Source organism: Rhinolophus hipposideros (assembly GCF_964194185.1).
Source record: "Rhinolophus hipposideros genome assembly, chromosome: 15".
NCBI lineage: Eukaryota > Metazoa > Chordata > Mammalia > Chiroptera > Rhinolophidae > Rhinolophus > Rhinolophus hipposideros.
The window spans coordinates 54,295,568-54,312,603 of NC_138061.1; positions in this window are offsets into that span (position 1 = coordinate 54,295,568).

Below are 17,036 nucleotides of genomic sequence, written 5' to 3' on the forward strand. Positions count from 1 at the left end.
CTGCGAACTTCCCCAATGGAGTCTTTTGAAAAGGCTTCTTTCTCCTTCCATCTGGGGACCCCACCAGCCCCAGACATATGCCTTGGGAAATGTAGCCTGAAATTTTAATCTGCCAAATGCCAGCACTTTTCCTTCTCAGTTGATACTCAATTGGGGGTCCCTTCTTTGAAGTAAAATGAGGCTGCAGCCTGCAGCTCTATCTCTGGACCCTATTTTTAAATATGGTGTGATCTAATTATTTTTACAACCGCATTTCCAATTGACTGTTGGGCCTCTTCTGGGACCATGTAATTACTACCCAGCTCGATTTGCAAGTTTAAGTGCACAGCTCTGAGGTTGTCTGAACACAGAAAAGGTTTTGTTGTGCACGTGAGTGTATTGCCTTTATTGCCAAGTTATTCCTAAATCGTTAACTAGTTTAAAGATGTGTTCCATAAAAACCTTCTCCTGGGCACCCTCCAAGGCGGTGGAGGTCTTGGATGAATATTTCAGGAAGGCTAGGAGCAACCACAAAGAAGCATTATGCCTAATCATGGCATTTGTCCGGATAGTGTAGGAAAATTGTGACCCAAAATACCTCTTGAAAACAGAAGGCCCACACGGCCTGAGGCAGACTGGCAGTGTCAAGGTGCTTGGTTTTTTCCAAGAATGGGACAAGAAAACTACTGAAGTGTTGCGCTTTCCTTGGAGAATGTCCGTGTGAATGCCAGGGACGCTCTGGCAGTGTGGAAAGTAAAGAACGTACCCAGGTAAGAAAATCTACCACAGGATAACGGCACGAAGGAAAGTGTGGCAGGGATCTGAGTTCCAATCCCAGTTCTGCGCCTTTCTAGAAGTGTGGCCTTGTACAGCTAGTTAACGCCTCTGATTGCCAGTTTTCCCATCTATAAAAATGAAGATCATTATACCGGTAAGATTGTGTAGGGATCAAAGAAGATCACAGAGATAAAGCACTTATCAAACATTTAGTGCCTTGTAAACACTTGAGAAATGGTAGCTATTAAGGTATTATTGTCATTGTTTTAGCATTGTTAATTCCTCATAACTGCAGAGTGTGTTACAGTTTGCAAAGGGCCTTCCTAACCCTTTTTTTTGTTTGTTTGTTTTTTTTAGAAAATCTGACTAGGTAAATTATTTACGCACCTAAAAAATCAAAAGAAACAATATACAAATATACAATGGAAGTCTAGCTCCCACTCTGTTTCTGTCCACCCACTCCCTTCCTCATTGCTGTCCCTTCAGACAACCATTTCAGTTTCTTATAATCCTCCAGTGTTCTTTTATGCATATACATTATGCATGTGTTCATATGTCCTCCTTTTCTTACACACAGGTAGCATTCCATTTACACTACTCACTTCTTTGATGTTTCCACCTTACAGTAAATCTTTACAATGAACAGATCTCAATGGATGTGTTTTCCACTTTAAGATACAGGAAGCTTGATCTCTCTCTCTCTCTCTCTCCCTCTCTCTTACACAGACACAGACACACACAGACACAGACACACACACACACACACACACACACACAAACACACACACACACACACTGCATTCCACGGAGGGGCTGTGTCACAGTTAATTTAACCAGCCCCTCTGGGCACACACTTGGGCTGTTTCCAATGCCCTTCTACCATGGCTCCTCACACCGCTACCGTGAAGACCCTCGTCCACCGTGATTTTGTGCAAGAGCAGGCGCGCTCCTCAGAATGAACGACTGGTAGTGAGGTCACTGGCTCTAAGGCTATAATCACCTGTGGCCCCAGTTCAGACTACCAACTGTTTGCCGTCGGGGCTGCACCATTTTACACCCCCTCCAGCAATTTACACGAGGAAGCAGTCACTCTGAACTCTGTCCATTGTTTCTTCTGCTAGCGACCCCTCCTGTGTCCAAACACTATGCCTAGCCACTGTTTCCTTTCCTTGACCATTTTAACCACTTTTAAGTGTACAATTCAGTGGCATTAATTACGTTCATGCGGCTGTGCAACCATCACCATTATCCACATCCAGGATTATTTCACCATCACAAAGCCAAGCTCTGTACCCACTAAAGAATAACTTCCCACGCCCTCCTAGCCATCCTTCTCTGTCCATGTAGCATGGTGTAAGGGGACAAAGCCTCCTGCCCAGCCGCCTGAAATACTACCACTTGCTCTCCTCAGAACCGTAACATTTTTAACAATAAGGGAACAAAGGCTTTCCTTGTATTATGAGGGATCAGTCTGCAATTTAAAAAATTGCCCTGGAAGAGCAAATCAAAAGCTTTAAATTTCACATAAATTTGTGAATAACTCGATTCTCTATAAAACTTTCCATGTCGGTGGGAGGGGGTAGTAATGGTAGATCTCATGGCATGTGGGGTTCAGGGGTTGGATTACTTGACTAGGGATGAGGCCTAGTTGTCAGAACACGAGAGTGAATTTAGTTTTGTATCAGGCAAGGACCTTGTTTTCTAAGCCCTGAAGTTTTATAAGCATCTCCCTACCAGGACTCTCCAGTCTTGTCGGATTACTGGTCCCATACTCCAAACCTCGTGAGGCCCAAAGCCAGGAGGTTAGGGCACAGGGAAAATGAACCTATGAGAGAAAAGAAGGTGGCAGTAAGAAGAAGGGACGCTACCTGATCAGGCAAGTAAGAAGCTTAGCTGAGGGCCTGGTGCCCAGTAAGTGCTCAGTAAACGATGACGGTGGTGCTAATAATGAAGGTGATGATAATGGATAACGTTCCTCCTGGATCAGCTGCTTCAGTGGTGGTTCAGCTCTAAGTATAGAGCTGCTAACTTCCTTTACTGACCTGGAGTCTGTCCTCCTCCAGCTCCCACCCCTGCATCTTAATTCTACCTTTTGGACGACCCAGATTTGATATTCTTCCAGACGTACACACATGTCAATTGGTTGAAGAGAGCAATGACGGTTCTTCCTGGCATCTCCTCTTCTCCCATCAGAATAGCCCATCATTCTTCAGATGTCCTTCATAAAATGTGGTTTCTAGATTCTCATCAAGCATTCTGACAGATTGAAACAAGGGAGGCAAATAGAGAGCAGTCCCTATACAATAAAAGGGGGATGGAATACAGCTGAGAAGGGGGTAGAATTTAATGGACCCAGAGACTGAAGGAATGGGATGAAAAATTAGGGATCAGAGGCTCAAAGAAATGGTTCCCCAGGTCTCACTCCAGAGTAGAAATGCATGGGGGCACGCATACTGGACTATCAGCTGGGTTAGCCCCGGGCCACGGGATGCCAGAACTGGATCCCTGGGGACTCTGCTATTTAATTGGTATTTCTAAGGTTCACCATGTGAGCCCACTTAAGCACTGTATTAGGGAGGCTTCACAAAGCCCTCTCAAAGTCACCTTCTCTACCTGTAGGTGGAGAGTTTTGCTGTGATATGAAGACTTTGAACAACACGTTCCAGGGGCCAAGTCCCACCTTGACCAGCACGATGATAATATGGACGTAGGGCAGGCCACAGTGGACAGGAAACAAGCCAAAGAACAGGGAGGAGATACTGAGAGCAACGTGACTCTCGTCCCCGAGAAGTCTTTGTGGACCCGAGAGCCTATGGGGGAGCAATGGCATCCACATCGAGACCTACTAGTTGGTAGTGGTTCAGAGACTATCAGATTAATGCTGTTGAACTTCCCCTAGATAACATGTACATACACATTTTTTGTCCTATGTGATTTTTCAGCTCAAATGATCCAAGTATGTGCTCACAGTTGCAACTCAACAACTTCATTTCCTAAATATTCATTCATTCTTTTCCCTTGAGAAAAGCTCCTCCACCTATTTTCCTTCCTCCTCACATCGCTCTTTACTTCAGTAAACCTCTCCAGAGCAAATACCACATCCACACCCGCTGTCCGCCTTGTATACACAAATTACCAAGAAAGTTCACAGCCACTGGGGTCCCCTCTAAGGGTGTCACACACCACTGTAAGCAGATACTAATCACTGATTCCCTCCTTCTCTCGGTTCACTGACCACAGGGTCACACAGCTAGTTAGTTGCAAGACACCCGGCCAGTGTGAACAGTCCCCCTGACTCTATAACTGACAAAGAGTTCTGTCATCAGCCTGGTTATTTCTTCACGCCAGGGGCCTGGGAGGATTCACCTTCGTTGTGTGTACATGTGGAAGTTAACTTCCGGTTCTATTTCTTGCCTTGGCTCCAGCTGGAAAATATGTGTGGCTGCACGTAGCCAGCCTTATTTCCTCCCCGCAAAACTCCATCTTCATTTATTCTGCCCAATGTTCCTCCCCATCCACCTTCCTCTTTCTTTTTTGGAGGGTAGCGCCTGCCTGAGTTGGCTCTTCTGAGTCAATTCCACCTACTTTTGGTCAAACCCCACTCCTAGCTTGGTAATCTTCCAAGACAAATGTAAAAGCCACAGGGGGCTGGAGAGGTGCCTTCACAAACAGTGTCCGACAGAATTTCAATTAATTTCTCAGGTTGCCATCAGGACCTCCAACCTGGGAGAGGAGCTGAGTGTCCAAGCCTGGAGGGCACTTGGCTGCTGTTCTGTGTAGATATTTAGGATGTCAGGGCCTCTTTACTTCTGCCTTTCAATATGAGAACCTGTTCCTGATTTCAGCACTCACACACATACAATAGGGACTTCTGAATACTACATATTTCCTAAAGGCACTGAAAGGAAGGTGACAGAGGCAGGGAGGTAGGCAGAGACAGAAGCAGAGCTAAGCTGAGCGTCCAACTGCCGAATCAGAGACAACACTGTTCCAGGTTTCGCTCTGGTCCATCTCTCGCCCGCCGACCGTTAACCTAAATCACCCCACACCTTCAAACTTACACCTCTCCTCTTCTCCAGTATCCATGGTGGCGCTAGAATTTTTATATAACAAGTTGACAATCCGGTTAGAAAAGAGGCTAGGGAACTTGAAGCGGCAGTTGCATATTAAGCACACTGCTTTGATTTTGAATAAATACTTAAGTGGGTAACTGATGAGAAGGACTGGGGTATTCCCACTGCTCAGAACAATCTCCATTCCAGTCAGTTGAGTCATTTCTCTTTCCCCTCAACTCATGATGTTCGTGCCCACATTCCTAGCTTTGTTCCTCTCCCTTCCTTCTTCTTGCCCAGGGGAAAACTGCACAGACCCTGCTGGGCTGGGCTTCTCAATGAGACACAATTAAACACCCACCATTCAACGAATATTGCTCACTTACCTGGCAGCTGGATATGGTATCTGGGTGCTAAACACAGCTTAATGATTCCTGACTCTATATAGGACTTTACAGTTTGCAAAGCTTTCACATCCAGAATCTTGGTTAGCTCTCATAGCAATTTTTTATGGCAGCCAGGAGAGAAAGGGACATCATCCTCATAAAGATGAGAAGAGAAACAGGCATGACAGCATACACACAGATTTTAGACACACAGACTCAAGTTGAAATTCTACCTTTGATGGCTATTGCTTTGTGTGAGCTAAGATAGGTATGTCTCAGTTTTCTCATCTATAAAATGGGACTATAGTTACCTACCTTGCAAAATTTCTGTTAGATCTAGAATTAACAAATTTAAGGGTTCTTAGCAAGGTATGTGGAATGAGTATAAGCTCCTAATTGGTAGCAATTTTGATGATGATGATGATGGTGGTGGTGGTATTTGTGATAATGATAATGATAGTGATGAAGATGATGATGGTGATCATGGTGATGAAGATGATGATGGTGGTGGTGGTGGTGGTGACTAAAATCAGGACAAGATGTTGATAGTGGTTTTGTTGTTTATTCATATTTTCTAATTTTTCTACAGATAATCATGACTAGTATCATTTAAGAAAAATAGTATTCAAATCATTTCAAATACTCCTGTTGAATGTTTAACCTTCTACTCTAGGGCAACATGTTAGTTCTGTAGAAAACCCATTATAAGCCAGCAGCCACGTGCTGTCTGAATGCCCGGCCAACACCTCATTCTGCTCTCCTGGTCTCACTCACCAAGGATTCAAGTCCAGGTAATTGTGCCCAGCAGCTACTAGTCCCCATGTAACTGTCCCCAAATTGTTCTGGGTGGCCTTTCTAGGCAGGAGCTCTTCACAATTAGTCCCCGCAATGAGATACTGAAAAACAAGTGATTATTTCGGGGAATTACTTGTCAGCAAGAAGATACAGCTATGATAGGACATAATAGAGGCCGCATGTTAATTACAATCTGCAAGATGCTATCACATCATTTCTTAATCCGCAGCTCATTAGACATTCCAGTCTCAGCTCCCTGTCATTACTGTGGGCTTGTTACAACATGTGAAGAAAAAGGCATTGCAAATGAGGACAATTTAAGGGCTGTGGGGACGCACCCAGACGCAGGTGGTCAGCAAGCATCTTCTTAATGAGCCTAATGTTGCCTGGGATCCAAAGTACCACATGTAAACCTATGAGGGCAAACATGCCAGAGAGAGAGAGAGAGAGAGAGAGAGAGAGAGAGAGAGAGAAACAGGCACTCTTAGTCCATCATGTGAAAAACATCCAAATTTCCCGATTTCATTTCTTCTAGTCTGCTTTCTTTGGATTTTTTTTTAAGGCAACTAAGAATTATTCCTTGGGATGAGAAACCAAAATTTTCAATTATTCAGTATTTCCTGAGGGCTTACGGTGTGCCAAGCCTATGGTAGGCACGGAGGCTAACAGAGAAGCAGAACACGTGTCTACATGTAGTGTGTAATCTAGTTAGGGAGAACGGCTGTGTGCCTGCCAAACAAGGAGCTGAAAAAGTTATATCAGGAAGAAAGGAGGGTATAATCACATTCTAAATGCTCCTGGCATTCTCAGGAGAGAAGGAACTGTGCACCAGAGACCTCAGGCAAAGGTAGAAACCAGGCTTGGCCTGAAGGGAAGGGTCAGGTTGCACAGGCCAGGGCAGAGGGCAGAAGCAGGAAGAAGGTCTTTCATGAGGAGAAAAAAAGCTAAGGGGGAAGGGAGAGGGAGGAAGGGAGAGAATGAGAGAGAGACGTTGGTTGATTGATTGTGTGTACACACACGAGGGGGGAGAACCAAAACGGCAAAGCAATGGAGCCCCAGAGAATGATCTTGAATATTAGATAAGATGTGGGGTGATAGAAAGAGACACTATTTTAAGATCTTAAGCGAAGAGTATAAAGCGATAACAGGAGTTAGTTGAAGTATTTTTGAAGGTCAGTCCAGGGGCTGTATTCAGATTCTTTGGAAACTTGTTCTTTCGTTGAAATTTCACTGAGCTAGTTTAGCCTTGTAGAGTCTTCCTCTCCTTTAGAAGTCAAAGGGAGTTATCTGGGGAAGTGAAAAGTAAGGGCGTGTGTGTGTGTGTGTGTGTGTGTGTGTGTGTGTCTGTGTGTGTGTGTGTGTGTGTGTGTGTGTGTGTGTGTAAAAATCCTGATGAGAAACAGGATAGGTCTTCATAGTGCTAATCTGATATTCTTGTTCTTTGGGGTAGATTAAATGGGGGCCAAACAGACGGAGGTTAGGAAGCTAGTGATACCCGGGGCCGCGGCAAAGTTTGAGCAGAACTGTCCGCACAATCTTGCTTTATATCTTAAACCGCCTCTTCCACTTTGGCAGGGCCCTTACGACTATATCATCCTTGACTAGGGGTTTTTCATGCTTGCTGAAGATGCGCACATTTGTGGATAGCTTGTTCCCTACAGTTTAAGGGGGCCCAGATGCCTTAGGGCTGTGGCCTCAGATTTAGTTTCTCGCTTTCCATCCCATAAGTATTACCCACCACTTTCATTCCATCCCACCTCCCAAGCCAAGCCATTTTAGGATCCAGCCGCAGGGGGCCAGTGCTGGGTCAGCTTTGAGTGATGGGCAGGAGGCTTACGGGGATTAAGGCAAGGCAGGGAACACCAGATTTGGTTTCAAAGTGATATTCACCAGGATATTGGATTGCCTCTTAAGGAGCTACTAATGGAGACGGGGTGAGAGGTGGCCAGCCCTTTGGAAAACAGTAACCCATGCAGATTTTCCATCCCGATAGTGAAATCGAGTCTCCCCATGGCGAGCTGCCACTTGCAGTTACTGCTCCACTTTGCTTGTTTAGAAGGCAGTCAATGACACTGGAAGGACTTGTCCCAGGGCCAGCGATGGGAAAAGCCACCAGCAGTGCTCTCTCGGCATCAGTGTCAGGGTGCGAAAGGAAGTCATCCACTGAGCTCCACAATTGCCTGAACCCGCAGACCTCCGTGTGGACTTAGGAGTTGACAGAGGGTGGGCCACTAGAAAATAAAGGGTGCCGAGAGACCCTCCTGCCAGCCTGTAGACCACCTGAATGCCCACAGTAGCAATTCCTTCTCCACAGGAGGACTGGAAGGCTTTCAGGTTTCTAAGACCCTCTGAAGTGGGGGAAACATCCAGAGTGGAACATGCTGTGTGGGGATGACGGGGTCAGGGGAGAGAGCAGAGAGCTGATCGGTGGCTGATTGAAAGGCCTCTTGGGATCAAGAGCCATTCTGGGCTCAGGGAGCGGAGTGAAAAAGCAGCCCAATTTTTCATCATTTCACCGAGGTCGCCGTTCAGGGAACATGGCCTTTAGGATAGCTCTCCGAAGGTCCCTTTAGCACAGAGCCTGGGTTTAATGCCTGTCATCTTTGCCTCCTGCCAGTCCCAACTGTCACCTGTCCCTCTCAGAGCCTGCTGTGGCCTCTTGTCTGCTTTTCTCTGGGGCCATTCATACTGCCGTCTCCAACTCAGCTGCCAGGCAGCTTCCCTGATTCTGTCCCCGGATGGGACCCAGCGTGGCCACCTGGAACATTATACATATTAGACCACCCACTGCTGTGGGAAGACGGCGAGATGCAGTGGAAAGAGCATGGGCGCTGCAGAGCCCCAAACCGGAATTCCAGCTCTGACGCCCATGAGCACAGGGACCTTGTGAGCTTCACTCTCTGAGGCTCTGTTTGTGGACATCATTATAGCCCCCGCTTGAGTTGTGAAATATGATGTATGTGAGGTGGCCAGCATCCAGCCTGGCACATGGTAGGTGATTAGTTACTTCTCTGCTGTCAGGATATGGGCCTCTGAAGGGAAAGACTGGTTGCTCATGTTCTCTCCTCTGAGCCATCCCAAAGCGGCTAGAACAGAATTGTGTCCACAGGGAGGGCTGCCAAGTACCCAGCGACCAGTGCCCGGAGGTCTGGGTTACTCTCCACAGGACCAGGAACCAAGAAGATTGACTCAGCTCCGTTGTATCAATGTCCTTGGGGCTCCAAGGTGCCACAATTTAGGCCTGTTCATTGGGACAGTGAGTAGAGGAATGTCCAGTTTACCACCCTTCTCACACCCCCATCACTACCCTAGCCCTACCCCCACTTTCCCAGACTCTCACACAAACCTACCCTTGGCTCGCAGGGGCAAAACGAGTAGCAGCTTCTGAGGGGCACAACTTCCCTCACTCACTCCTTTCTTCCCCTCAGCTGACAGCTTTTTAAAAGTCGCATTTCACTATCAAGATGGAAAATCTTCAAAGCTGCTCTCCAAAGGATGGTCAACTGAGCAGTAGCACACCCAATGGGAAGAACCAGAAGGCTATGACAGAATCTTGCTCTGCCATTGGTTAGCTGAACAGTCTTGAGCCAACTTAACTTCACTGGACCTCCTTTTCCATATCTATGACAGGAGAATTAAGAAGAAGAAAAATGCAGTTTTTGATGAAAGAATAAAGCAAGATGGTGCATATTAAAAAGCTTTATTACCAGAAAGGCTGTAAAGATGTGAGGGGTAGTTATTAGGAGAGGCATTTTTAATAGGAGACAGCAAAAGTCTAACTGATTGTGTCACCTCATTGACCACATATTGAGTGTTTCCTATGTGACAGGCACGGCACCAGGCTGGAGGAAAACAGTAAAACAGAGGACCTGTTTCTACCCTGGCAGAGCTCCCGTTCTCATGGAGAAGACAGACAATGAAGGCGTCTTATGCCATGAGATCAGTGCCACCAGCGGTGGGGCAGGTGGGGGCAGGGTGCTGAGGTGGCCAGGGTGAAGCTTGTATAGCAGTTCTTTTAACAAGGAACTGCATGTCTCAGAGGCTTCCCATAACAAACTCTGCCTCTTTCCTCTGAGAGAGTGTGATGCCAGCCAACAGATGGCAGAGGACCTCCTCTTAGGGTCTTCAGGAGCAGGGATCTGCCACCAACATTATTGTTAAATGCTGTTCTGGAAGTACAAGCCAATACAATTAGATAAGGAGGAAAATGAGAGGTAAATATATTAAGAGGAAGCAGGTTTAATGTCATCTGCAGATAATAGGATTATACTGTGCGTCCAAACCAACTGAAAAACTTTACGGGAAAAAAAAGAATTGAGTTGGGTGGTTTCTTCCTATATAAACAACAGCCAGTTAGAAAGTATACTGGAAATGATCCCTTTTATAATAAGAAGAAAAAAGATAAAACTTCTAAGAATATATTTCACAATAACTGTGCAGTATCTATATGAAAAAAAGCTTTAAACCTCCACTGAGGAATTTTAATAATATTTGAATAAATTAAAGGACATATATTCTCGAATAAAAAATTTGTGTTATAAAAATTTGCTTTCCTCATTTAAAACCATCTCAGTTAACGTATCAACATAGTTTCTTTTGACTAGACAATTTTATTCTGACGTTTTATCTGGAAAAACAGATATATGAGAATAGCTAGAAAAATGATGCGGGAAAGTGAAGATAGACTTCCCCACCAGGTATTTTAAAGTATTTATTGTAAATCTACAATGACTGAAATATGTTGGCACAATGCATTAATAGACAAACAAATTCACAAAACAGGAGAGAGTCTACATTTAACACAAATACATATTGGAATTTGGTATATGATAAAGATGTAACTCAAATCAGTGATAAAAAAATAGTTTATTGAATAAATGGAATGGGAAAGACTGCCTAACCATTTAGGGGAAAAAAAAACAAAGCTGGAAATGCACATTTTACCTTACACTGAAATAAATTGCAGGTGAAAAAAAAAGTTTTAATGAAAAATGTAAACCTTAAAAGTTCTAGAAAGATACCTAGAATTAATTTTACAATTATCTTGGGGTAGGGAGATTGTCTCCAAGCATAACACAAGACCTAAAAGTCATTTTTTTAAATGATCATGTTAAAAAAATTTTAATCTCTATGGTTAAAATTTAAATAGCGTGGAAATCATCAAAAAACAAACACTACACATACTTAGTATAAAAGTTAGAACAGGCTACTTGCTACATATCTGTATGGTAGTTAGGGGAGACTAACTATTATGTTTCTTTAAAAAATAGACCCTAAAATGCATAATGCTTCAAGGCTAGTGCTTTCAATTAACATCATAAAACAGGGCAGCTCCCCTGCTTTAAATCTTTCAGACACCAGCCTGGCAAAGGCCTTGCCAGCTTTAACCCTTGGCATCATGGAGAGGAGTGGTGGGATTACTAATGGGCGAGGGCTGGCAGTGGCATATACTGTCCATGCTCACAGTCCATGGGCTAGAACTCAGTCACATGGTCCCACCTATCCTAAAAGTGCCGGGGGGAAATGAAGACCTTAGCTGGCAACCTCTTCCCAGGGGCAACTCCACACAGTGACACAGAGAGTATACATTTCTGATAAACACTCATCCATCTTAGCCTCATTGTGAATTTGTATCACACATAGAAAAGCAAAGGGCAAATATTGTCAAATTAAATAGAGTTTCACAAAACTAACAAAGTAAGCAGAGCAAAGGATATGAACTCTTGGTTCATAGAAAAATAAGTACAAATACCGATTAAACACATGAAAAATGCTAAAATTCACTAAAAATTAAAGTAAAAACAGTTAAGATACCACTTTTTATTTATCAGACGGGTAAAGATGAAAAAGTTTGGTAATGGTGAATATGCAGTACACATTTTTAAATACTGTTGGTAAGGAGTATAAATTAGTGCAATATTTTTGGAGAACAATTTGGCAATATTAATAAAAAATTGAAATACACATATATTTGTTTGACCTGGCAATTTTACACTAAGAAATGTATCTTGTAATGGTGGAGTAGATAACGCTATGCTTACTTTCTCTCATGACCACATCAAAATTACAACTAAACTACAGAATAACCACCCATTGAGAATCACCTGAAGTCTAGCTGAACAAAAGCCATACAACTAAGGACATACAGAAGAAGCCACCTCCAGACTGGTAGGAGGGGCAAAGGTGCACAATGAGTTGGTCCCACACCGCATGTGACCATTAAAAATTGGGAGGAATATCTCTGCTCTGGAGGTCCCCCTCAAAAGAACAAGAGCTCCCCAGCCCAGAGTTCCTGACCAGGGAGAAGTCCCTATAATTTCTGGTTGGAAAAACCAGTGGAGATTGTGGCTGAGTGAGGCAGAGGGTGGCAGCAGTCCCAGGGGCTCCTCTTAAAGGGACCACACACAGACTTACTCACTGACAGACTCAGTCACTCTGAGCTCCAGACCTGGGGCAACAGCTTGAAGGGCAACAGGGACATATGAGGAGGAACTGAGTTGTCTGGTTTCAGAGTGAGGGCTGGAGGGGCAGCTTTCTCCTGGATGAAGGAGCTAACAGAGCCATTGTTTCTTTGTTGAGCCCTGCCCTCTCCCAATGTGCAGACACCAGCAGCTGCCATATTTGAGTGTCCATCAAACAATCACCTTTCATTTGCTCCCCTGGCAATTCCCTGAAACCCTGCGCCACCCAACTTTTGGGCCCAGCTAAGCCACTTCTAGTAGCTTTCCTGTATAAACAGTCTACCTTGGCTCACACTGTGGACTTTCCTAAAATATCTCAAAGGTTCACAAAACCCAAACAAGCATCATCTGGCTTCAGCATGTTTCATACCTTTGGATGAGCAGCCCAAAGACTGGCATTCATAACAGCCGGCCTTGGTTCACAACTTGGTCTCTTAAGGCGCCTCCAAGCCCAGCCCAGTGGCAGCTATCTGCAGATTTCTCTGTGGTTCATGCCAGGTGGCCCTGGGTAGGACACAGGCTGTGGTTGAAAGTGGCCTGCAGCAGCTTCCCTCCCAGGTGGCCCTGGGGCTGGCACACACCCAGTGGCCAGTTTCGAACCAAGCTGGAGAATCACATAGCCACCTCTAAAGACGACACACTCAAAGGGCACACTGTGCAGGCACCAGAGCTCTGCTAAAGCAAATCCTGCTCCATGAGGTCAGCCCCTGAACAACAGCTCTTTCACTGTAGTCATGGCCAGTCTTCACAACCAATGAGTCTGAGGGTCAATCCCACTTAGTCATGTGCAAATAGCAATCAAGGCTCAACTACAACAGGTGGACATACACACCCCACCTGGCTCTGGTGACCAGGGAGACTGTGCCACTGGGCCCCAAAAGGCACCTACTACATAAGACCACTCTACTAAGACTGGGAGACATTCGACCCTACCTAATTCATAGAAACAAACACAGGGAAGCAGCCAAAATGGGGAGACAAAGAAACATGTCCCAAATGGAATAACAGAACAAAGCTCCAGAAAAAGAACTAAACAAAATGGAGACAAGAAATCTACCAGGTGCAGAGTTCAAAACACTGGTTTATAAGGATGCTCAGTGATCTCAGAGAGAACTTCAACAAATAGATAGGAAACATAAAAATGGAGACAGAAAACATAAAAAAGAACGAGTCAGATATAAAGAATACAATAACTGAAATGAAAACTATATTAAAGGAAATCAACAGAACAGAGGAAGCAGAGAATTAAATCAGCAATTCAAAAGATAAGGTAGCAGAAAACACCCAATCAGAACAGCAAAAAGGAAAAGGGAAAAAAAAGTAAGGACAGTTTTAGGAGCCTGAGGGACAACATTAAGCATACTAACATTCACTTCATAGGGATACCAGAAAGAGAAGAGAGAGAGCAAGGGATTGAAAACTTATTTGAAGAATTAATGATGGAAAACTTCCCTAACCTAATGACGGAAATGGATATTCAAGTCTAGGAAGTGCAGAGAGTCCCAAACAAGATGAACCCAAAGAGGCCTGTATCAAGACACATCATAATTAAAATGCCAAAGTTAAAAGACAAAGAGAGAATCCTAAAAACAGCAAGAGAAAAGCAGTTAGTTACCTTCAAGGGAGCTCCCATAAGACTGTCAGCTGATTTCTCAACAGAAACTTTGTAGGCCAGAGGGATTGGCATGAAATATTCAAAGTGATGAAAAGCAAGGACCTACTACCAAGATTACTCTATCCAGCAAAGATATCATTTAGAATTGAAGGACAGATAAAGAACTTCCCAGGCAAGAAAAAGCTGAAAGACTTCCTCACCACCAAACCAGTATTACAAGGAATCTTAGAGGGACTTCCTTAAGACAAAAATAAAAATAAAAAGAAAATAATAAGTATGAATAATAAAATGGCAATAACTACATATCTATCAACAATTACTTTAAATATAAATAAATGCTTCAATCAAAAGACGTAGGGTAGCTGAATGGATAAGAAAACAAGACCCATGCATATGCTGCCTACAAGAAACTCACTTCAGATCAAAAGACACATACAGACTAAAAGTAAAGGGATGGAAAAAGTTATTTCATGAAAATGGAAATAAACAAACAAAAATAGCTGGGGTAGCAACACTTACACCAGACAAAACAGACTTTAAAACAAAGGCTATAAAAAGAGACAAAGAAGGACCTAGTAATCCCACTTCTGAGTGTCTATCCAAAATAAAACTAAAATGCTACTTTGAGAGGATGTGTTCATCCATACATTCATTGCAGCACTATTTACAATAGCCAAGATATGAAGGCAACCTGGGTGTCCTTGAATGGATGAATGGATAAAGAAGAGCGGATACATATATGGAATATTACTCAACCATTAAAAATATGAAGACTTGCCATCCACAATAACGTGGAGGGACCTAGAGGGTATTGTGCTGAGTGTAAGTCAGACAGCAAAAGACAATGTCATGATTTCACTTATAAGTGGAATCTAAAGAACAAAATAAATGAAAGAAACAGAAACAAATTCATAGATACAGACAACATTTTGATGGTTGCCAGCTGGGAGTGGGGTTGAGGGGGTGGGTGAAAAAGGAGAAGGGGTTAAGAAGTACAAGTTGGTTGTTAACAGTAGTCATGGGGATGTAGGGTATGGCATAAGGAATATAATCAATAATATTGTAATAACTATGTATGGTGTCAGATGGGTACTAGATTTGGGGGGATGATAGATAGGAGGGGGTTGGGGACAGGGTGAAAAGGTGAAGGGATTAAGAAGTACAAATTGGAAGTTTCAAAATAGTCATGGGGATGTAAAGTAAAGCATAACAAATATAATCAATAATATGGTAATAACTTCATAGTAAAAGCTGGGTACTAGACTAGCCAGGGGGATCACTTCTTAAATTGTATAATGTCTGACTACTATGCTGTACACCTGAAATTAATATAAAATAATATTGAATATGAAAAATAATAAAGAAACATCTTGTAGATATACTGGTTAAAGTACATCAAGGTATATGAATAGGAAGCTCATTGGAGCATTTTATATATTAGCAAAAAAAGCAAAATGAACAGACGGAAAAAAAGAAACAATTTCTATGTCTACCAATAAGAAACACATGGGTTAAGACATATGGTACATCTATATGATGGATATTACACAGTATATAAAAAGAAAGATGTGGAGTCATTTGTGCTAACATAAAAAGATCTCCAAAACACACAGAAGCGACTCACTTATTCAGTCTGCACCTAACAGACTTACCAAACAATTTGATGCCTTTAGTTCCTCCATAAAACCCTATGCGATGACCACAGCCCACGCTCCAGCATTCCAAAGCCCTTCTCCAACAAGTTGAGTAGGAGCTCAGCAGGAATCAATTGTGTTTGTTCCCAAACCTGCTGATGCCAGTTATACTTATTATTGTTAATGCATAACTAAATATTACAAAAAAACTAAGTATGAGTACAAAAATGAGAGTCATTTCTATGAAAGCTAAGGTGAATGCTTTGGAAATGCTCAATAAAAGTGAGTTTCTAAAAGAAAAAAAGTGATGTCAAAATAGGTGTAAGACAACTATAAAAGATGGTGCGAGAGAGTGATATCAAACGACCTGGGAGGAGTCTGTTCTCCTACCTTCCAAAATATCTTTAAATTCTCATTCTGCATTAAAAAACTGAAACTGCACATTGTAGATTACTCAATCCAAATGTGATTTTCTTTTTTATTTTATTTTATCTTATTTTATTTTATTAGTTTCAGGTGCACAAGACAGGTAATACTTAGGCGTTCATCATTTATATCCCTCACACTGTGGACCCCCCTCCTCCCATACCCCCATCCACTATCCCTCCAACCTCGCACCGAGCCATCACATTATATATATAAAATTATAGTTGGCATTCATTATTGTTCAGCTTCAGGTGTACAGTGCCGTGATCAGGCATCTACAGCATCCCTGAGGTGGTCTCCCAAATGGGACACGTGTCCATTGGATACCCAACAAAATCTTTACAACATTATTGATTACGTTCCCCAAATTAATTTTCAAAAACTCTGAGGCCATCTTGTGGTTACCGACTGTTTTCTAATCCCCTCACCTTTCCCCTTATCCCCACCCCCCGGCCCATCTAACAACTCTCAGTTTTTCCTCTTTTTCCCCAAAACTGTTTCTGATTAGTTCATTCACATATTTTTTCTTTAGATTCCGCATATAAGTGAGATCATATGGTACTTGTCTTTCTCTTTCTGACTTATTTCACTTAACATAATGTTCTCTAGGTCCATCCATGTTGTTGCAAATGGTAAGATTTCTTTTTTCTTTATGGCTGCGTAATACTCCATTGTATAAATGTAGCACAGCTTCTTAATCCAGTCATCTACCGATGGGCATTTCGGTTGTTTCCATATCTTGGCTATTGTGTAAAGTGCTGCAATAAACATAGGAGTGCATACTGATTTTTGAATTGGAGTTTTGGATTTCTCTGGGTAGATGCCTAGGAGTGGAATTACTGGATCATAGGGTAGTTCCATTTTCAGATTCCTGAGATACCTCCGTAGTGTTTTCCATAGTGGCTGCACTA